The 22113-nt window shown below is 47.5% G+C and overlaps 1 long non-coding RNA gene across 1 annotated transcript in view; it reads right to left on the bottom strand.

Annotated features, from left to right (window-relative positions):
- Positions 1-10626: 10626 nt before the first annotated feature.
- Positions 10627-22113, bottom strand: part of LOC116518278 — a 21268-nt gene continuing 9781 nt past the window's right edge. The window contains exons 2-3 of the long non-coding RNA XR_004256538.1: positions 17427-17724; positions 10627-10700 (exon numbers count right to left, since the gene is read on the bottom strand). This is a non-coding gene — a long non-coding RNA (uncharacterized LOC116518278). The remainder of the gene's footprint in view (positions 10701-17426; positions 17725-22113) is intronic.

Raw genomic sequence — 22113 nt, 5'->3', positions numbered from 1 at the left:
ACGAGGGCCTCCATTTAGGGCCCGCCATCACAGAAAACGACGGCTCTGCCTGATCTTTCGGGACCCAAAAAACCATCAATACACATTTTTCACCCAGCTGTCCTTTTCAGCCCCCCCCCCCCCCGGCTGTTTGGCACGCAGGCCACCCCAGGGCATAACCGGGCGTTGTGGTTCCTCTACACACACACACACACACAGACACACCAGTTGTGTTCCTTCCGGCAACGGCTGGCTATTTTTGTCTGTGGCTTGCAGTGTTGCTGCCTTCAGCTGCGGAGGTGGAGCGGGGGGTAGGGGTGGGAAATGGAGCCAGATGGAGCTGCCAAGCCCACCCTCCTGGAATGGGTTGGGGGTCACCTCTCATCAGGGCTCGACGTGGTGTTTTTTTTTCTCTCCTCCTCCTGACAGCCACCGGGGTATCCAGGCAGCTCCAGAGGCAGAGCAGAAATGCGAGCCCTCCTTGTTTTCCTCTTCCTTCTGTTGGTTTCTTTCTTTTTTCCTCTTCTCCTCCTCCTCCTCCTCCTCCTCCTCCTCTTTTTCCCCCCAAGAAAAAAATAAAATAAAATTAACTTAATGTGAGAATGGCGCCTTGGGAGTTCTGGTCTTAAAGGTTGAGAAAGGCAGAGGAGCTGGGGAGGTCTGGCTTCATGCAAATTGCATGGCATCTCCCTCCCAGGGGCGGGAGGGGGGTTCGCAAGCCCCCTGGCCATAGGAGGTTGGCATGTCTCAGCCCTTTGCAAATGGGCCTTCTGTCTAGTGGGCACACTGCCTTCGAATCTGGGAGCCCCAGTGACACTGGCAGAAGGGAGGCTGTCACTTGCTGAATGTCCTTAAAAGCGAGTTCCTTCCTCCCTCCCTCCCTCTTGCTCTTTATCTCTCTCTCTCTCCTCTCTCTCTCCTCTTTCTCTTTCACTCTTTCTCCCTTCACTTTCTCCCTCTTCTGTCTCTCTCTCTTCTTCTCTTTCTTTCTCTCTGTTTCTCACTTTCCTTTTCTCTTTCTCTCTCCCTCTTTCTCCCTCTCATTCTTTCTCCCTCTTTCTCCTTTTCCCTACCTCAAACCTCAACCTCAACCTCAACCTTTCTCTCTCTGTCTCTCTCCATCTCTCTCTCTCTCCTTCTCTTTCTCTCTTTCTCCCTCTCTCTCTCCCTCTCTCATTTCTCTCTCTGCTTCTCTCCCTCTTTCTCTCTCTCCTTCTCTTTCTCTTTCTCCCACTCTCTGCCTCTCCCCCTCTCTGTCTCACTTTTTCTTTCTTTCTCTCTCTCTCCCTTTCTCCCTCTCATTCTTTTTCCCACTCTCTCCCTTTCTGTCTCTCTCTCTCTCTCCATCTTTCTCTCCTTCTCTTTCTCTCTTTCTCCCCCTCTCTCTTCCTCCCTTTCTCTCTCTGCCTCTCTCCCTCTTTCTCTTTCTGTCTCCCTCCATGTCTCTCTCCTTCTCTTTCTCCCTCTCTCTTCCTCTCTCCCTCTCTCTCTCACTTTTCTTTCTTTCTTCCTTTCTCTCTCCCTTTCTCCCTCTCGTTCTTTCTCCCTCTCTCTCTTTCTCCCTTTCATTCTGTCGCTCTCTGTGTCCCTCTCTCTCCCTCTTTCTCTCCATCTCTCTCCCTCTCTTTCTCCCTCTTTCTCCCTCTCCTCCTCCTCTCCCCCCCCTCTTTCTCTCTCTCACACACACTTTCTTGTTCTCTATCTCTCAGTGTGTGTGTGTGTGTGTGTGTGTGTGTATGTGTGTCTCCCAAGTCAGGGTGTTAGTCACCCATGAATGGCCTGCCGGCTTGGGTCAGATTCAAGAAGGGCAGATGTCCTGCCAAAGGCAATCGCCAGCCCTCCCCGGGCTAACCTCTTGCTCCTGGCCTCTGGCCCACCCCACCCCCCCCTCACCCAGAGAGCCGAGGCCAAGTCCAGTGGGGAAGTGAGTCAGTATGGGAAGGAGGACGGAGGGGCAGGGAAGAAAAAAAAAGCCCAATTTTTCCAGCCCACAGCTTGGAAGGGTGGAGAGAGAGAGAGCGAGCGCATGACGTGGTTGTGTGCCAAAAGGAAACGGGGCAGCTTGGCTCCTGTGAGCAATGCGCGACTGATGAGTAATTAACTCCCTGGAGTTCTCATCCTCCCCCCTGTGCATCCCATGGCTTCAAAAAGCCCAGCGTCTCCGCTTCCACGGGGCGAGAGCAGCAGGAGGCTCCAGGCCCAGGGAAGGAACTCTGGCGGGGGCCTCTGTGCTTGTGCACGCGCTCCTTTGCGAAGGCCAAGAGCCACGCAAAGTTGCAGGGAATAGGGGGGTTCCTGAGCACACGCAGAGAAACCTTGGAGCGGCTGTTAAGCCGTTTCAACCTAAGGATTAGGAGACCCTTCACTGGAGGAAGGGGGGGGGGGAAATCTTTGTTCAGGGTTTGGTAAAGTGGAGCTCATTATTCCAGCTTCAAACTAGGAGGGAGAGAGGGAGGAAAGAAGGAAGGAAGGAGAGGATGAATAGATAGGGGGAGGGAGGGACGTAGGAAGTGGATAGATTAGATGGAAAGAAGGAATGGGATAAATAGGGAGATGGAAGGAAGAAGGAAAGAAGGGGATGGAGGGATAAATAGATGAATAGATAGATGAATAGAGGGAGGGAGAAGATAAATAGATGGGAGGGAGGGAGGAGATAGATATAGATGAATAGATGGAAGGAGAAAGGAAGGAAGGAAGGAAAGAAGGGGGTGGATGGATAAATAGATGAATAGATAGATGAATAGACGAATAGAGGGAGGGAAGGAGGAGGGGATGAATACATGGGATGGAGGGAGGGAGGAGATAGATATAGATGAATAGGTGGAAAGAGGGAGGAGAAGACAGATGGATAGAGAGGGGGGAATGGAGGGAGGAAGGGAGGGAGGAAAGGAATGAATAGATTAGATGGATGGATGGAAGGAAGGAAGGAAGGAAGGAAGGAAGGAGAGGATGAATAGATAGGTGGAGGAAGGAAGGAGGGAGATGGATGGATAGAGAGGAAGGGAGGGAGGAAAGGAAAGAATAGATTGGATGGATAGATGGATGGATGGATGGATTGATGGATGAATAGATAGAGGGGAGGGAGTTAATGGATAGATAGATTAGATAGATGATTAATGGATGGATGGATGATGAATGGAGAGAGGGAGGGAGGAGAGGATGGATTTCCAGGAGAAATTGATCAGAAGAGCCCGATTGAATCTTCCAATGAGATCGCTCTAAATCGCTTGGCTGATTCCGCCCAGCTTCCTTCCGAATCGATGTGGAGGAGAGAAACGGCTTGATTTGACCCCTCTGAATGATAGGGTTGGGCTCGAGTTCCTGAATTGATTCTAATTACCGTACTCCGCTTGCCATCTCAGCTGAATCAATAGATTGAATTAGAGCCTCAATAAAATAAATTATTAGCACCAATGGGAGGGAGGGGGCAATTAAATCTAAGGTAGCACAGCCGTCCTTTCGGCTCAAGCTCAAAAGCTTTGGAATTAAATTGTACTGATTCAGAAGGAGGGGGAGAAGAAGAAGAAGAAAGAGGAGGAGGAGGAGGAGGAGAGAAAGAGAAGGATAGGGAGGAGAAGATGAAGAGGAGAAATAAGAAGAAGAGGAGAAGGAAAAGAGGAGGAAGAAGAGGCGAAAAAGAAGCAGAAGAAGGAAGAAGAGGAAGAAGAGGAGAAGGAAGAAAAAGAAGGAAGAAGCGGAGGAGAAAGAAGAAGGAGGAAGGAGAGGAGGAGGAAGAGAAGGAGGAGAAGACAAAGAACTGGAGGAAGAAGAAGGGGAAGAAGAGGAGGGAGAAGAAGATGAGGAAAAAGGAAGAAGTAGAGGAGGAAGAAGGGAGAAGGAAGACAAGAAGGAAGAAGAGGAGGAAGAAGAAGACGAAGAAGAAAGAAGAGGAGGAGGAAGAGAAGCAGGAAAAGATGATGAAGAAGCAGAAGAAGAGGAGGAAGAAGAAGGAAGACAAGGAGGAAGAAGAGGAGGAGGAGGAAGAAGAAGACAGAAGAGGAAGAAGAAGAGGAGGAAGGAGAGGAGGAGGAAGAGAAGCAGGAAAAGATGATGAAGAAGCAGAAGAGGAGGAGGAAGAAGTGGAGGAGGAAGAAGAGAAGGAAGAAGAGGAGGAAGAGAAGCAGGAGAAGAAGAAGAAGAAGAAGGGAAGGAAGATAAGGAAGGAAGGAAGGAAGGAAGTGAGAGAGGGAAGGATGGATGGATGAGAAGGAAGGAAGGAGAGAGAAGGAGAATCTTGGGCCAGCTTAGAGAAAATCCTCAAAATCTTTATTTTCTCTGAGTTCAGCAGGAAGGAAGGAGGAGGATCGTGGGGTGTTTCAGCCGGAGTGAATTACGGCCTCTGGCTGGCCTGAAAAGTTGGAGGTGGGAGCTAATGGGGAGGAAAGGAAGGGGGGGGCTAAGGGGGGGTGGGGAAATCAGAAGAACTGGGCCTCTTGTGGCCTTGAATGTGATCAGCAAGCAACGGCTGTCTCTGGGCTGATGGATTTGCTGTCACTTCTCCCTGGCGTGAAGTGACAGATTTTCTGCCTTGCATTCAAACAAAACCAATAGTCGTCCATCAAGGCTGGACCGGCGGGGAGCAGGGTGGGCGGGTGACGGGAAGAGCTGGAGGAAGGGCAGCGAGCGAGCGTGGGTTGCAGAACACTTCCCAGGGGGTCCTTCCTGGCCGCCAATGGCATGGAAAATTGGTCCGGCGGGAGAGAGCGTTGAGAAGTGGGCATCCTTCAAAGGATGAGCTGAATGCATGACGGGGGTCTCTTCCCTGCCGTGGGTGCTCCTTTCCCACCCCATGGAGGAACCCCAGACCTTCTAGTCCAGCGGTCACCAACGGGTGGTCCGCAGAAAAATTATTGGCCTTTTTTATATTGCACTAAATCGGGGGTCCTCAAACTACGGCCCCTGGGATGGATATGTGCAATGAACGCTTGTGTTGCTGCAGAGAGTCTCTTTTTGTGGGGGTCAGAGGGGGGCAGAAATTAAACTTGGGGTCTGCTTCAGCCTCCTGGTGGGGGGCTTTGGGCGAAGGCTGGAGGGAAGAGCCGCTGGTGGAGAAGAGCCGGAGGGCCTCGTTCCAGTGGGGCTGCATCCTGGCCTGGAATTGGCTGACCATCTCAGCCCACTGAGCCTCCAGGCGGCAGCACCTGGCCTTGCACTCCCACAGGTCTTCCCTCTGCTTGGAAAGCCTATGCTCCTAGTCCTCAGTGAGGTGCTTCTGCTGAGCCTCCTTCTCGGCCAGATCCAATTTGAACTGAGCTGTTTTGCCAACTCTTTCTCCTGGTGGCTTCTTAGCCCCGAAAGAGCCCGGGTGGGCAGGCAAGGAGGGGCTGAGAGGGGAGGGGCGAGTAGAGGTTGGTAAGGTGCCCCTTGACATGAGTGACATCGAGTTGGCCACTCCCACCCAGTCACATGACCACCTAGCCCACCCTGCCAGTCATTAGGCAGATCATATTAGTGGTCCGCAGGATTTAGAATTATGAATTCAGTGGTCCCTGAGATTCAAAAGGTTGGTGGCCCTTTAGTAAACCTCTAGTAGCTTCTTCAGTTCAACCGTTGGCCTACTGAGCTTACAAACAGCCACAGAAGTCATTAAACAATTAATTACCAGCTGCTTTCGAGGAGATTCAGACAGCGGACCTTTCTCCCCAACCTTACTTGAAACCTGGAATCCTTTTTGACTTCTAGATCCTCTTGTAGAACATCTGCAGCTCACCTTCTTCTCCCCCATACATTCATCTGCTTAAATCAATCAACATTGGGGTGAAGGTTGTGGACCATCCTTGACCATGCTGGCCCGATGCAAGTTGGAAGAAAGACATTTTGGGACTTCTTTGGTGGTGTCAGGTTGGAGGGCCCAAAGGTCATCTAACCAGCTTCCATGTCTAAGGGAGAACTAAAACTTGGGTTCCCCCATTCCTAGTCCAGCATCTTCCCCACATTGGCACCAAATTAGCTCTCTCCCAAAGATATATGTGGGGTGAAGAACATAATTTGGTTTGTTGTTGTTAGTTGCAAAGTCGTGTCCAACCCATCGCGACCCCATGGATGATGTTCCTTCAGGCCTTCCTGTCCTCTACCATCCTCTGGAGTCCATTGAAGCTCACGCTGACTGCTTCAGTGACTCCATCCAGTCACCTCCTTCTCTGCCGTCCCCTTCTTCTCCTTTTGCCCTCCATCGTTCCCAGCATGAGGCTCTTCTCCAGGGAGTCCTTCTTCCTTCTCCTTAGGGGGCCAAAGTATCTGAGTTTCCTCTTCAGGATCTGGCCTTCTAAAGAGCAGCCAGGGTTGATCTCCTCTAGGACTGACCGGTTGGATGGCCTTGCAGTCCAAGGGACTCAATGCAGGAGTCTTCTTCTCCAGCACCAGAGTTCAAAGGCCTCCGTTCTTTGGCTCTCAGCCTTCCTTATGGTCCAACCTTCACAGCCATCCATTGCAACTGGGAAAACCATCGCCTTGTCTATGCGCACTTTTGTTGGCAGAGTGATGTCTCTGCTTTTTAGTCTGCTGTCTAGATTTGCCATTGCTTCCCTCCCCAGGAGCAAGCCTCTTTTGATTTCTTGGCTACTATATTTTATGCTCTGTTGGAAGGCTCTTCCTGCTGTGATGAAGGAGACCACAGAATTGGGGGTGTCCATTGATGAGTTTTGATGCATGTGAAAACTGAACACACGTAAAGGAACATGTGGGGAACATACAGTATGTTCAAAGGCTAAAAGCTAGAAGAAGGAAGAGGGAATGGAAAAGTAAAAAGTGTGCCTCATTATACGAATAGAGGGAGGGAGGGAAGGAAGGAAGAGAGGGGAGGGAGGGATAGGAAGGAAGGAAGGGATGAGAGGGAGGCATAGAAAAGAAGGAAGCGATGAGAGGAAGGTATAGGAAGGAAGATATGAGGAAGGGAGGGATAGGAAGAAAGAGAAGGGAGGGAGGGATGAGAGGGAGGGAGGGAAAGGCAAGTAGATAGGAAAAGTAAAGAAGGAAGTTAGTTATCCTATATAAAGAGGTCTTATACAGCAAAATACTTTTTATTTTGCTGACATAGAAGCTTCTCATCCTCCTCTTTGGTGTTTTTAGAGACGATAATTCATAATAATTAATTTTCAGTCCTTTTCTCTTGCTTCTAATTGCTGCTTATGCTCTCTCTTCATTCTGGGGGGAAAAACACTGTGCCTTTAATCAGGGTGTTTGGGAAAGTAAAAAAAAAGAAAGCCTTTTATTTATTTTTCCCCTCTCTGCTTCTCAACAAGATATTCCAATTCTCTGAATACTTCCCCCCCCCCTTCCCCAATCCTTTTCTAAACAGGGGTCAGGCTAAAGTTGTCATATATCTTTGGAGGGAGCGAGGCTAAAAAATGTTTTTAAAATTGGGGTGCCCGGGGTCATTCCCAGGAAAATAGAGCAGGTTAAAACCAAGCAGAATTTTTACCCTTAAATTTACTCCATTTTTAACCTCTGGTGGGGGGAAAAAAAACCACGGCTTTCCTCCAAATGGACAAGTTGCCTCTGAATTTGTTGAATCTGAGTCCATTGAAGCTCACGCTGATTGCTTGGGTGACTCCATCCAGCCACCTATTCTCGTCGTCCTCTTCTTCTTCTGCCCTCATTCCCAGCATGAGGCTCTTCTCCAGAGGGTCCTTCTTCCTTCTCATTAGGTGGCCAAAGCATTTGAGTTTCCTCTTCAGGATCCGGCCTTCTAAAGAGCAGTCAGGGTAGATGATCTCTAGGACTGACCAGTTGGATGGCCTTGTAGTCCAAGGGACTCAATGCAGGAGTCTTCTTCTCCAGCACCAGAGTTCAAAGGCCTCCATTCTTTGGCCTTCAGCCTTCCTTACGGTCCAACCCTTCACAGCCATCCATTGCAACTGGGAAAACCATCGCCTTGACTAGACACATTTTTCTTGGCAGGGTGATGTCTCTGCTTTTTAGGGCTGTCTAGATTTTCCATCGCTTTCCTCCCCAGGAGCAAGCCTCTTTTAATTTCTTGGCTGCAGTCCCCATCTGCGGTGATCTTGGAGCCCAGGAAAATAAAATCGGTCCCCACCTCCATTTCTTCCTCATCTATTTGCCAGCTATTGAGGGGGCCATATGCCATGATCTTCGTTTTCTTAATGTTGAGTTTCAAGGCAACTTTTGCACTCTCCTCCTTCACCCGGATCAAGAGGCTTCTGAATTTAAGTCACCTCAATTTGGGAACTACCAAAGGCTGTGAAATAGGATAATTTCCCCTTCCCCCCAGACCCATTAGCATATCTTGTGCTAATGTCAAGATATCAGGCAGGTCATTTTAAGAAAGACGAAAGTCGTGTTCAAATTCTGGAGTGGGTGGATCCGCGTCGACCCACTGGATTTGCAATACCGTGTGAAATACACCAAGGATCAAACGATTTGATTGCTCTGCACTTGCAGATTGTGGAATGAAGAACCTGTCTATTTTAGATTTCTCTCGCCCAGTCATTCAAACAGTTGGCCTTCCTTTCCCATGTCCTGTTTTGAAATGTGAATATTTGTGTTTTTTCTAATATATGCAATGGTGGAATAGATTTCTGTTTGGTAAGCTTCCCGTTGGGAGAGCAAGTAGGTTCAGCGAAGCGTTGTGAGAGTTGTGTTGGAGAACACACAAACCAGCATACAGAGACAGTTTAAATAGGCATTTACTTTCGGGAAATAGAGGTATCAGAGTCCATCAAACAGTCCAAGTCATACACGGATACGACAGTCAGTCATCAACGTCTTTCAGTTTAAGGGATATCCAAATAACATAGACCAGTAATCATATAATCAGTCCTGTACACAAAGTTGTTAACAGTTGCAAAACTTACAATAGCTCACGGCACTTTCTAACAGCCAGCTTCCAAAACACTCAGATCAGATCAGCCCAGCATCTAATGAACAGAGAGAGAGCTAGCAGTCCTTCTGGCTCCATCTTATGGCCGATTGAGGAAAACAGCAACCAATCACATTTACAGTATGATTTAAAGAAATAGGTACAACATTGTTACATGGTTTATATATTGCCAACCCAACCGCTAGAATTATATTCCTAACAATTTCCGTCATCCTTCCATTCTTTTTTTTTTCTCTTTCATACAATTTTCTCCTTTTGCTTACAGCGGTGCTGTCCCATGGCGCGTTTTTTTTAAAAAAATGTATTTCTTCCTGTAAAAATTCCAAGAAATGGAAAGAAGCCGAAGAGAAACTGCATTTCAATCCACATCTCAATTGTAGAAGCGGCAAAAAGGGCTGATTAAAAAAAATGCAAACCCAGTTCAATTGAACAGAACGTTATGCTTTCAAGACAGGGTTGAATACTCTGAATCTGGTGTGAGCCAAGTGTGGCTTGTTCATTTAAAATCTTGAAAATTTTAAACCTTGAGGGTTTTCCCGTACAGCCCTGAACTTTTGGCATTTTCTTAATTAGGCTTTAGAATTTAGAATAACAGAGTTGGAAGGGACTGTTTTGGCCCATTCTGAGCAAGGCTTCTTCCCAAGAGCCTGAAGCAAACTCCTTGTCCTGACAAAAACCCCTTTTATTAATTGACTGTGAATTCTGCTCTGTCACCGCCAGCAAAGTCTTTCAAGGGAGGATTTACGGTCACAGACCTTATTTGGCTTGGAGAGCTGCCAGGCCGATCTCTGCAGAACTTGGCCAGGAGTCTTGGAGAGTCAGGAACCAATTAAGTGAACTAATTGTCTCCTGCAAATTCCACTCCCCTTTTGCTCCTCTTTTCTTTCCTCTGGGAGGGGCCATTCACCGTCCACCTGTGGCCTTACTCCCAAGTCGATCCCTGTTCTTTAGCTGTTCCCTTCATCTGGCCATTCTGTGTATGCGCACACTGGGAACAGGCTCCAGCTGTTCTTCTGCCTCGCTGATGTCTGACTCTGAAGACAGCTGATAACTGGCATACGGCTGTGGCCCCCTCTCTGCCTCCATCATAGAGCCCTCATCAGAGCCTTCCCCAGACTCCAGGACTGGCCCATCTTCCTCCCCAGCCTCCTCGCTGTCCGAATCTGTTGCCAGTTCTGCTGGCTGCTGGTGGGCCACAACAGACTTACAAATAGCCTTCAACTTACGACCACAATTGCAATGCGGTTGTTAAAGGATTCACACCCTATAGAAAGCTGGCTGGGGAATTCTGGGAGTTGAAGTCCGGCCATCTTTTAAGTTGCTAAAGTTGAGAAGCCCTCTTGCAGAGCAAAGAAACCCTCTCAAACAAGCTTTGCACTAGTTTCCTATCCTTTGTCCGGGGTGGTGCCAGCCGCTGCCACCCAGCCAGGCAGACTGAAGGGGGAAGGGGCTCCTCTTCCAGTGCCCACCGATGCCACAGCCCAGCTTTTGATACTGATGGCTTGAGACGAGGGGATATTTTCTCTCCACGTCCCGAGGTGCTCAAATCAGCAGAGCAGGCCCATCACTTCATCATTTTGCCATACCCATCATTTATGCCGCTAATTCTCGGGCGGAGAGAGGCACGCGATGCCAGGAGAAAGATCTCGGGAGGGAAAGGGGCAGGGATGGATTGCGGATCTCAGTCCCAGAAATTGGCCGTTTCCGTTTCTTTTGCCCTGAAAGTGATTTCTGGGTCTGGCCAATCTTCCTGATCTCTCTTCACGATCCTTACTCCGCCTCCGTTTTAACCTTCTTTCTAAATTTTCCAAACCTGGCTGAAGGTTTTTTTTAAAAATCTGTTTCTTCGAAATGAACAGACTAGAGATTCAAAGATAAAGGTCTGCGAAGAAATAGGAGGAAATAAACATATATTGCATTAGCAGGATGGTCCTTCCTTCCTTCCTTCACTTCCGTCCTCCCTCCCTCCCATCCATCCATCTGAATATCCATTCAGCTATCTATCAATTTTTCCTTCCACCCATCCATCTATCCATTTCCTTCCTTTCCTCCTTCCTTTCATTTATCCATCCTTTCTTTCCTTCCTTTATCCATGTCCTCCCTCCCTCCCTCCCATCCATCTATCCATTTTTCCCTTCCACCCATCCATTTCCTTCCTTCTTTCACTTTTTCACTACCCATTCTTTCTTTCTTCATCCGTGTCCTTCCTTCCTTTCTCTCTCCCACCCTCCCATCCATCCATTTTCCCTTTCACCCATCCATCTATTTCCTTCCTTCTATCCACGTCCTCCCTCCCTTCCTCCCATTCACCCATTGATTCATCCATGCATTTTTCCCTTCCATCTATCCATTTCTTTCCCTCCTTCCTTCCTTCTTTCCATCCATCCATCCACCTCCTTCCTTCTTTCCTTCTATTCATGTCCTCCCTCCCTCCCACCAATCCATCCATCAATTTCCCTCTTTTCTTCCTTCCTTCCATCCTTCCATCCATTGCCTCCCTCCCTCTCTCCGCAACCTCATTCAGTTATTGTTAGTATTCCTGTTTTGCTTCTCTGTAAATAAGGTGCAAAACCTCCAAAATGCAAAAAAAAAAAAAGGTAAATTCCTCCTGGCGTTTCACGGCCTGTGAAAATCCTCCTGCCACCTGCTCGTTTTTAATTCTGTGAAATGTGGGGTTTAGAACTCCAGGCTCTCTTGTAAATAGATTTTTTTTTCAACCTGCTATTTGATTTCCTGGAAACAGGGCAGGGTTACAGTTAGGAGTTGAATTTCTGGCTTTGGCGTTGTGGGGAATCCCTGCCTTCAACACCCACAGAGACTGGCTTAATAGGTCACACTAAATAATAACTGGTTGCCTTAATTTGAGATTAAGCATGGGATAAACTCATTTATCTACCATGATTTAACCAGTTGACATTATAACCACACCACTACGATTCACCCAAGGTTAAAGCAAACCACAAGTGCAAACAGTTAATGAAGTTAATGCGGAGCTGGCAGCAGATTCGGACAGTGGGGAGGTTGGGGAGGAACCTGGGCCAGTCCTGGAGTCTGGGGAAGGCTCTGCATTGGGGGCAGAGAGGGGGCCAGAGCCATCTGACAGTTATCAGCTGCCTTCAGAGTCAGACATCAGGGAGGCAGAAGAACAGCTGGAGCCTGTTCCCAGTGTGAGTTGCCAGACGAAGGGAACAGCTAAAGAACAGAGATTGACTTGGGAGTAAGGCCACAGGTGGACGGTGAATGGCCCCTCCCAGAGGGAATAAAAGAGGAGTGACAGGGGAGTGGAGTTTGCAAGAGACCATTAGTTCACTTAATTGGTTCGTGACTCTTTGAGACTCCTTGCCAAGTTCTGCAGCTATCAGCCTGGCAGCTCTCCAAGCCAGATAAGGTCTGTGACCGTAAATCCTCCCTCGAAAGACTTTGCTGGATATGAATGAGCAGAATTCACAGCCAATTAATAAAAGGGGTTTTTGTGGGGACAAGGAGTTTGCTTCATGCTCCTGGGAAGCCTCAGTTAGAACACACACAAACCAATTGTGAACATTATCTAACATATTTTATGCGGGAATACGGCAGGGACAGGGTGACAAACCTTTTGCTAGGACACTCAGAATAAGCTTTAAGCCCTGGCTTGTTGGAGATGGCCAACGTCCTCATTTAACTCAAGATTAGCCCACACTGCTCGGACAATGCAACACGGGGGCATCGTCATTTCATCCATCACTCTGAATTGCCTGGTGGGATATAAAATGATCCCTTAGAGGTTTAATGACAGATTAAATTTAGCCTGGAATAAAGAGGATTAATAATCATGCATGCATAGAAGCAATCAGCAAAAATGACTACAGCAGCTTTTTGGGGTTTTTTTTTTAAGAAAGAAAGCTCATTAAACACAATAAAGGCAATTGGTGGGTGGAGATAGGATGGGCTTCCCCTCTGAAGCACAAGGTTTATCATTTATCACGCGGCACCCGAACACTTTCGGTGATGGGCAAATATAAGGTTCCTTAATTGGCCCAGCAATTTTCTCCAACCTCAGGGCTGCAAAATATAAATCAGGTAAATGCATGAATGTGAGTCTCTCAAGTGTCCCCCCTGCGAAGGGGGGGCTGCTCACGTTTCTCTCTGGGAGTCCCTGCAAAAGGGATGTGTTGCCTGTTGCAACTCTGCACGAATCGCAGCAGATTTAGCCAACCTCGGAAGAAGCTTGGAATTATTTGAATGGCTTGGAACAGAATTGCCGATTACCTAACAGAGGCTCACCGTTGTGTCTCTGTGTGATCACATGAGGGAAGCGGCTGCTGTTGTTGTTGTTAGTTGTGAAGTTGTGTCCGACCCATTGTGGCCCCATGGACCACGTTCCTCCAGGCCTTCCTGTCCTCTACCATCCTCTGGAGTCCATTTAAGCTCATGCCGACTGTTTGGGTGATTCTGTCCAGCCACCTCCTTCTCTGCCGTCCCCTTCTTCTTTTTTTGCCCTCCATCGTTCCCAGCATGAGGCTCTTCTCCAGGGAGTCCTTCTTCCTTTTCATTAGGTGGCCAAAGCCTTTGAGTTTCCTCTTCAGGATCCGGCCTTCTAAAGAGCAGTCAGGGTTGATCTCCTCTAGGACTGACCGGTTGGATGGCCTTGCAGTCCAAGGGACTCAATGCAGGAGTCTTCTCCAGCACCAGAGTTCAAAGGTCTCCATTCTTTGGCGCCCAGCCTTCCTTACGGTCCAACCTTCACAGCCATCCATTGCAACTGGGAAAACCACAGCCTTGACTATATGCCTTTTTGTTGGCAGGGTGATATCTCTGCTTTTTAGTCTGCCGTCTAGATTTTCCATAGCTTTCCTCCCCAGGAGCAAGCCTCTTTTGATTTCACTCCCCATCTGCGGTGATCTTGGAGTCCAAGAAAATATAATCTGTCACTACCTACATTAGCTGCTGTGTAGCTTTGTGAAATATGGGTGTTGGGAAGAAGTTAAGAATTTCTAAATTTTGACTATGGTTGTCTTGTGTCTCTTACAGTGACCACTGAATTTACTACAAAAGTACTTTCCTATGGAGGAGAATGCTACCCGTGATTTAGAGAGCATGCCTTACAGGCATTCAATAATTTCAGCATACCTCCGTAACAATATTGACTTTCTGCTTTTCCTCCCTAAAATTCCGTACAGTTTTCCCTAATAGTTTTAGGGCTGGCTTCTTGTCATCTTTTCACAACTTACAAGTAAAACTTATTTGTCTAAAAAGTAAAAAGTCTAAATCTACAATACTTAGGACATCGGCGAGTTTCAGCAATTAAAAATGTTCCTACCGTATTGATAAGTGTACCTATTTGCCATTTCTTTTATATCTTAGCTGGGGGAAATAAAAAAATAAAAAAGCTACGGGCGAAAACAAGGCTAAAACAATTTTAAAAATCCAAAAAGGACCGCCTTCAAAACAGTCACAAGCACCGAACAATTAGTCTGGCCGCTAGGAATCTCCCACACCCCGAAACCACTTTGATAGATAAGATTAAGAAGGATGCAATAGGAACGGAGAGGTTTTAAAGTCCCATTGCAAAAACAGGAACGTGTGTTCCCTGGAACTCCACACCACTATTAGTGACATTAGAGGCACTTGCGTGAATGCAGAGGAGGAAAGGTAAAAGATCTGGTGGCATTTCATCAGTGTGTAATTTTCAGAAATAGGGCACTTCCGAATCGTGTTTCCGAGCCAAGGATTCTAACTTCATTCACGACCAAGTGCTTTTTCCAACACCAGCAAAACCAGAAAGCTGGGTAGAACTGGGCTTATCACTAAACTACTTCAAAACATCCTAAGCAAATTAAAAGACCCTGCAATCCCAGAAGGGAAAAAACAAGAGTCATCTACAACAGGTTGCAAAGTCGTGCCCGACCCATCGTGACCTCCTGGATAATGTTCCTCCAGGCCTTGCTGTCTTCTACCATCCTCTGGAGTCCATTGAAGCTCATGTTGACTGCTTTGGTGACTCCATCCAGCCACCACCTCCTCTGTTGTCCCCTTCTTCTTCTTTTGCCCCCCATCGTTCCCAGCATGAGGCTCTTCTCCAGGGAGTCCTTCTTCCTTCTCATTAGGTGGCCAAAGGACTTGAGTTTCATCTTCAGGATCTGGCCTTCTAAAGAGCAGTCAGGGTTGACCTCCTCTAGGACTGACCGGTTGGATGGCCTTGCAGTCCAAGGGACTCAATGCAGGAGTCTTCTTCTCCAGCACCAGAGTTCAAAGGCCTCCATTCTTTAGCGCTCAGCCTTCCTTATGGTCCAACTTTCACAGCCATCCATTGCAGCTGGGAAAACCATTGTCTTGTCTCTGTGCACTTATGTTGACAGTGTGATGCCTCTGCTTTTTATCATGCTGTCTAGATTTGCCATCGCTTTCCTCCCCAGGAGCAACAACATACAATGTAAGAATTGCGACAACCTCTATGTAGGATTTGCACAACCCATTTGCAGGAGACTGGCAGGCTGCATCCACGAACAACAACTGGCAGTCAGAAGCCAGGAAGAAAATTCTTCAATTTCGCAACATGTAGGTAGATTTAACCATAGTTTCAATTGCGGAAAAACGTGACCAGGCCAGGGAATTTCGGGAAGCCCGGCACGCTTGATAAATCAGCCGTCAATAAACACATAGACATTAACAACATCTACAGACGTCTCCATCCTTCCAGCCTTATGCAATTCTTGGTCACCAAGATATAAAAAAAGATGTGGAGACTCTAGAAAGAGTGCAGAGAAGAGCAACAAAGAGGATTAGGCGATTGGAGACTAAAACATATGAAGAACGGTTGCAGGAACTGGGTTTTGTCTAGTTGAATGAAAAGAAGGACTAGGGGAAAAATGACAGCAGGGTTCCAATATCTCAGGGGTTGCCACAAAGAAGAGGGAGTCAAGCTATTCTCCAAGGCACCTGTGGGTAGAACAAGAAGCAATGGGTGGAAACTAATGAAGGAGATAAGCTACTTAGAACTAAGGAGAAATTTCTTGACAATGAGAACAATTGACCAGTGGAACAGAAGTTGCCTCCAGAAGTTGTGGAGACTGGATAGCTATTTATATTAAATGGTATAGGCTCCTGCTCAAGCTGGGGGTCAGGCTAGAAGACCTCCAAGCTCCCTTCCAACTCTATGTTCTTTGGCTGGGGTCATCATAGTTTTGCACCACAAATTTTGCTGGTCTATGGAGATTTGTCAGTCATCCAGGTCACGGTTTGCCCCAAAGGTCCTTTTATTTTTTTCAAGAGGCAATTGGGGACATTCTGGCTTTTCTTTGAAGACGTTTCCCTTCTCTTCCAAGAAGCTTCTTCCGCTCTGAAGAAGACTCCATCCAGTCAGAGCTGAAGAAGCTTCTTGGATGAGAAGTGACATGTCTTCAAAAAAAAAAACCCCAGAAAGTCCAGTGGCTTCTTGGGGGAAAAAAAGCACCTTTGAGCCAAGAGTTTGGAGAGCCATTTTTCTGACATGATGTAAGATCTCCTGTTTGGGCAGGGGGTTGGACTAGAAGACCTCCGAGGGTCCCTTCCAACTGTTGTTATTTCCGTTATTTCTAAACAGGTGTGTTCTTTTTCTTTGCGATTTGCTGTTTCATTCTTTGCAGAGTCAAAATCTGGACATTAATTTCGCGGGTTAGATAACCCGCTTTGGATACACGCAACTCGCCAAATTGCAGGCGAAACCTGGGGTGAGTTTGCAATAGAGATTGGAAGTTGATTGTGCTTTTTTTGTGGATGGCTGTAACTTGTGAATGCTGCCCTTTCCGACAGTGGGCTTGTTCTGAGCGAGGCTTCCCAAGAGCAGGAAGCAAACTCCTTGCTCCAACAAAAAACCCATTTTATTAATTTCCTGTGAATTCTGCTCATTCACATCCAGCAAAGTATTTCAAAGGAGGATTTACGGTCACAGACCTTATCTGGCTTGGAGAGCTGCCAGGCAGAGATCTGCAAAACTTGGCAAGGAGCCTCAGAGAGTCACGAACCAATTAAGCGAACTCCTGCAAACTCCACTCCCCTTTTGCTACTCTTTTACTTCCTCTGGGAGGGGCTGTTCATTGTCCACCTGTGGCGTTACTCCCATGTTGACCCCTGTTGGCGCAGTGGTTAAATGCAGCACTGCAGGCTACTTCAGCTGACTGCAGTTCAGCAGTTCAGCTGTTCAAATCCCACCAGGCTCAAGGTTGACTCAGTCTTCCATCCTTCCGAGGTGGGTGAAATGAGGACCCAGATTGTGGGGGCGATATGCTGACTCTGTAAACCGCTTAGAGAGGGCTGAAAGCCCTATGAAGCGGTATATAAGTCTAACTATTGCTATTGTTCTTTAGCTGTTCCCTTCATCTAGCTATTCTGCGTATGCGCACACTGGGAACAGGCTCCAGCTGTTCTTCTGCCTCACTGATGTCTGAGGCAGCTGATAACTGGCCTACGGTTCTGGCCCCCTCTCTGCCTCCGACACGGAGCCCTCATCAGAGCCTTCCCCAGACTCCAGGACTGGCCCATGTTCCTCCCCAACCTCCTCACTCTCCGAATCTGCTGCCAGCTCTGCTGGCCCCTGGCGGGCTCTCAAGCATCTCCAGAAAGAGAAAAAAAGAACCTCCCCCCTTCTTACATTTCAGCTTTTTGCATTTTGTTCGCATTTTAGCAAATGGAGCCAGCGGCACGCAGCCATTCCTTGTTTTCCCCAGAATCAGCTGTCGCCTCCCCAAAACAGGAAGGAATAGATGGGCAGTGATCCAGCCCCTCGCACTCCCGGATGTTTCCCATCCTAAGAGATTCCTTTGGGATGCCAAAATAATTGGCCAGCGGAGAGGCAGCTTGGAAGCAGCCACCAGCGTGCGATGGGAAGGAACTGGGTGGCGGGCGGTGCAAGGACTCCCCACGGGGAATTTTTTTCGCTGAACATAATCCTGCAGGGGAAAAAAATAGTATCTGAATCACCAGGACAATCTAATGGAGGGGAAAAAGAATTCAACTTTTTTTGCTTGCATGTGGCTAAACCTCCCTCCCCAGAAAATCTTTCCTGTCGAGGGGAATAAATTTCTTCCCCGCCGCCTCAGGCGGGCGAACAAGACGGGAGGATGGAGATATGGCTAATTAGTTTGGCAGGGTTTCGCTCCCAGGCGCGGGCGGGAAAACACCAGGCCCAGTTTAGCCGAGCGGGAGATGTATGGCTTGCCGTATAGCGTGGGTGGTTATGTCATTTTTGCCTGCGGGCGAAAAAGTGCCAGTTCCATCCCATCCGTTCTGGCAGCCAAGATGCTGTGGCTGTTGGTTTTTCTGGGGTTTTTTCCTTTCTTTCTTCCCCCCCCCCCCCCGCCCCGTCTCCCCTGCAGAGTTAAAGGTTAATCCCTGCCTTCAAATTCTCCCTCTTTTTTTTTTTTTTTAGTTTTAACCCGTTCCGAAGCTGCTCTCTGGGGTTTCGTTTAAAAAAGGGAATGCAGGCGAACAGAGGTCGTTCTCGACTTAACAACCACAATGTTGAGCCCAACATTCCTGTTGTTAAACGAGACGTTTTGTCGGAGTGCGCACAGCGCGACGATTATTTTGAGACAATCCAGGGGTGAAGGACAGCGCACAGAGGTGTTTTTGTCTTTCAAATAGTGGTTTATATACAGGACTTACATATACCATATTTTTCGGTGTATAAGACGCACCAAGATTTCAAAGAGGTAAGTCGGGGGAAAAAAGTTCTGTCCTCCCCGGCCCCCAGGAGCACTCTGTAGGCTTCAGCAGGGCTGGGGAAGGCAAAAATGCTGTTTTTCACCAAAATGGGGACATTTTTGCCTTTTCCCACCCCTATTGAAGCCTGCAGAGTGCTTCTGGGGCATGGGAGAAGGCAAAAACACTGCCGTTTTGGCGGAAAACGGCCTGTTTTTCACAAAAATGGATGCGGGGGCAGGCTTTGGGAGGCCAAAAATAGCTGTATTTCGGTGTATAAGATGCACCACATTTCCACACTCTTTTAGGGGGGGAAAGGTGCGTCTTATACTCCGAAAATATGGTACATACATACATGTGTTAGGCAAATACCATGCAAGCAAGCAATCCTCAACTCTACACGGAAAACTACAATGCAGCCACACCTTTGAGGTGATTGGCTCCACCACCCACGGGAAACAAAAGAGGAGTGAACGAGGAGCGGGCTTTTGCAGGAAACAATTCGTTCCTTCGGTCGTTTCAAGAGTGGAAAGTTCTGTTTGTGACTATAAGAGACTCTGTGCCAAGTGTGGCCTTGCCCTGCGTTTGGAAACTAGTTATCTGGCAGCTCTCCGAGCGAGATAAGGTGCGTGTTGATAAATATTCCTCTGAAAGACTGTTTGCCAAGCCTTGCTGGCTGTGAATGAAAGGAATTCACAGTTCTGTGAATAAAAGGGGTTTTGCCAGGACCAAAACTCTGCTTCTTTGCTTGTTAAGGAAGCCTAGATCATAACAGCAGCTTAAAAATGTGTGGATTTCAATCCCCAGAATTCCTCAGCTAGCTGTGGCTGGCAGAGGAATTCTGGGAGTTGAAGTCCACACTTCTTCAAGTTGCCAAAGTCGAGAAATCCCGCAATAATGAATAAAGCTTTGAAATCCCCTAGATAAATGCTTGGATGATGCTATGAAGAAGCTATGGATGAAGAAAATAGCTCCCAAATCCCCTGTTCTTGTTTTTGTTCCATTGTATGATCCAGTGGTGGGATTCAAATAATTTAACAACTGGTTCTCTGCCATAATGACCAGCTGGGTAGGTGGGGATCGGTGGTTATGTGGGCATGGATAACTCAACGTTACTCATGTTGATGGGCGCTTCGTCTTAGCTGTTATAGTGTAATAAGGGGCAGTTTCTGTAACAAAGGGCAACAAAGATTAGTTTTAACAAAAAACACCAGAATGTTTCCTTCCTGCCTTCCTTACAGGATTAGCCCTGTAAAGTGGAAAAAAACAAAAGGAGATTTCTTCCAACAACCGGTTCTCCAAACTGCTTAGAAAGTTAACGAGCCGAGGTGGCGCAGTGGTTAGAGTGCAGTACTGCAGGCCACTTCAGCTGACTGTTATCTGCAGTTCAGCGGTTCTAATCTCACCAGGCTCAAGGTTGACTCAGCCTTCCATCCTTCCGAGGTGGGTGAAATGAGGACCCCGACTGTGGGGGGCGATATGCTGACTCTGTAAACCGCTTAGAGAGGGCTGAAAGCCCTATGAAGCGGTATATAAGTCTAACTGCTATTGCTGTTGCTATTAACAACCGGTTCTCCCGAATAGGTGCGAACCGGCTGAATCCCACCACTGGTGTGATCAAATACACCATAGTGCTCGTTCCATGTTGCACGTTGATCCTGCTGGCTCTGCCACATGGGTGTGTGTGTGTGTGTGTGTGTGTCCTTTGTCCTGTTGACCGACCAACGTGGCGGCTTCCCAGCCGTCCTCCTTCAGGGATTCAAACCTGCATTAAGTTGTGCCGTTGTGGAGATAGATACTGGGCGGAAGCTCTCGCAAAGGGAAATGACATGCACGCAATCAGCATTCCCACTGAATATTCAGGAGTGGGGAAGGCAGGTCAGGCAGGGGAGAATTAATCAAAGCCGCTACGGCAGCGGAGCCCGTAAAGGAAATAAAGCTGCGATAAAAATTCACCGCCGGCGCGCTGGAGTGGCAGAGAGTTTTAATCACCGCCGATGTAAGGAAGCGGCAAACGGCTGGAGGGTGGAGATGGGAGGGGGAAGAGAGAAATGCTGTTTATTCCCCGGCTCATGTATTTTCAGATAAAACAAAGTAATAAGCTAATTAAAAGGATCCCATGCGTATCTGAGTGCCATCAGATGGAAGAGGAGAAGAAGGGGAGGGGGGGGAATCAGAATTAAACAAATAAATGCTTCTCTCTCCTCCTCCCCCCCCCCCCCACCTACCTACCTGGGCAATCAGGAGAACAAACGAAGATTCTAAATGTAAGAAAATAAACAGATTAACAAAGCTGGAAGAGACCTCGGAGGTCTTCTAATCCAACCCCCTGCTCAAGCAGGAGATCTTAGATCTGGGATGGCAAAGCCATGTGCCACAGGTGGCACCAAGCACTTTCTTTGATGCCACGTGAGCCGTCGCTGCAGTTGAGGGTTTGGCCACTGTGGGCATTTGGTCAAGAAAAGGTTAAACATCACTGTCTTAGAACATTTCAGACAAATGGCTCTCCAACGTCTTCTTTAAAACTTCCAGGGTTGGAGCATTCACAACTTCTGGAGGCAAGTTATTCCACTGATTAATAGTTCTCACTGTCAGGAAATGTCTCCTCAGTTCTAGGTTGCTTCCCTCCTTGATTAGTTTCCACCCATTGCTTCTTGTCCTGCCCTCAGGTGCTTTGGAGAACAGCTTGACTCCTTCTTCTTTGGGGGCAGCCCCTGAGATATTGGAAGATTGCTATCATATCTCCCCTAGTCCTTCTTTCTATTAAACTAGGCATCCCCAGTTCCTGCAACTGTTCAGCATATGCTTTAGCCTCCAGTCCATTTTTCACCATGTCGGGTAGGTTAACGGAAATGAAGACTGTCTGAAAATCCTTATTTTCCCTTCATTCAAGGGACGGAGGAAGAATTGTTTAGATGTATGAAACCTAGATATATAGCTAGAGAAAAGGATGGATGGAAAGATGGTTGGTTGGCCAGGATGGGTAAACAGACAGACTCAGAGAGATAGAAAGATGAGATGGAAAAATGGATGGATGAGTAGAATGATGGGAAATGATTGGATAGTTAGATGGACAAGAGGAATGGATGGAAATGGCTAGATAGATTGAAAATGAATAGATGTATAGAGAGAAGGATGGATGGATGGATGGATGGATGGATGGATGGATGGATGGATGGATGGATGGATGGATAGCCAGATAACATTAGATTAGATCTGTCTGTCTGTCTGTCTGTCTGTCTGTCTGTCTGTCTGTCTATCTATCTATCTAATCTATCTATCTATCTATCTATCTATCTATCTATCTATCTATCTATCTATCTATCTAATCTAATCTTATCTATCCCATTATCTATCCCTCCCTCTGTGTCCGTCTTCCCCCCTCTTTCCCTATCTCTGTGTGTGTGTGTGTGTGTGTGTCTTCTATCTATCTATCTATCTATCTATCTATCTATCTATCTATCTATCTATCTATCTATCTATCTATCTATCTCAGTGTTTTTCAACCACTGTGCCGTGGCACACTAGTGTGCCGTGACATAGTGTAAGGTGTGCCGTGAGAAAAAAAAACCCTGCCTATAGTCAATATAGGCACAGTTAAATTTTTTATACATTTTCTAATGGTGGTGTGCCTCGTG

Source organism: Thamnophis elegans, chromosome 15, assembly GCF_009769535.1.
Source record: "Thamnophis elegans isolate rThaEle1 chromosome 15, rThaEle1.pri, whole genome shotgun sequence".
Lineage (NCBI taxonomy): Eukaryota > Metazoa > Chordata > Lepidosauria > Squamata > Colubridae > Thamnophis > Thamnophis elegans.
This window is presented reverse-complemented; position numbering and strand designations above follow the sequence as displayed.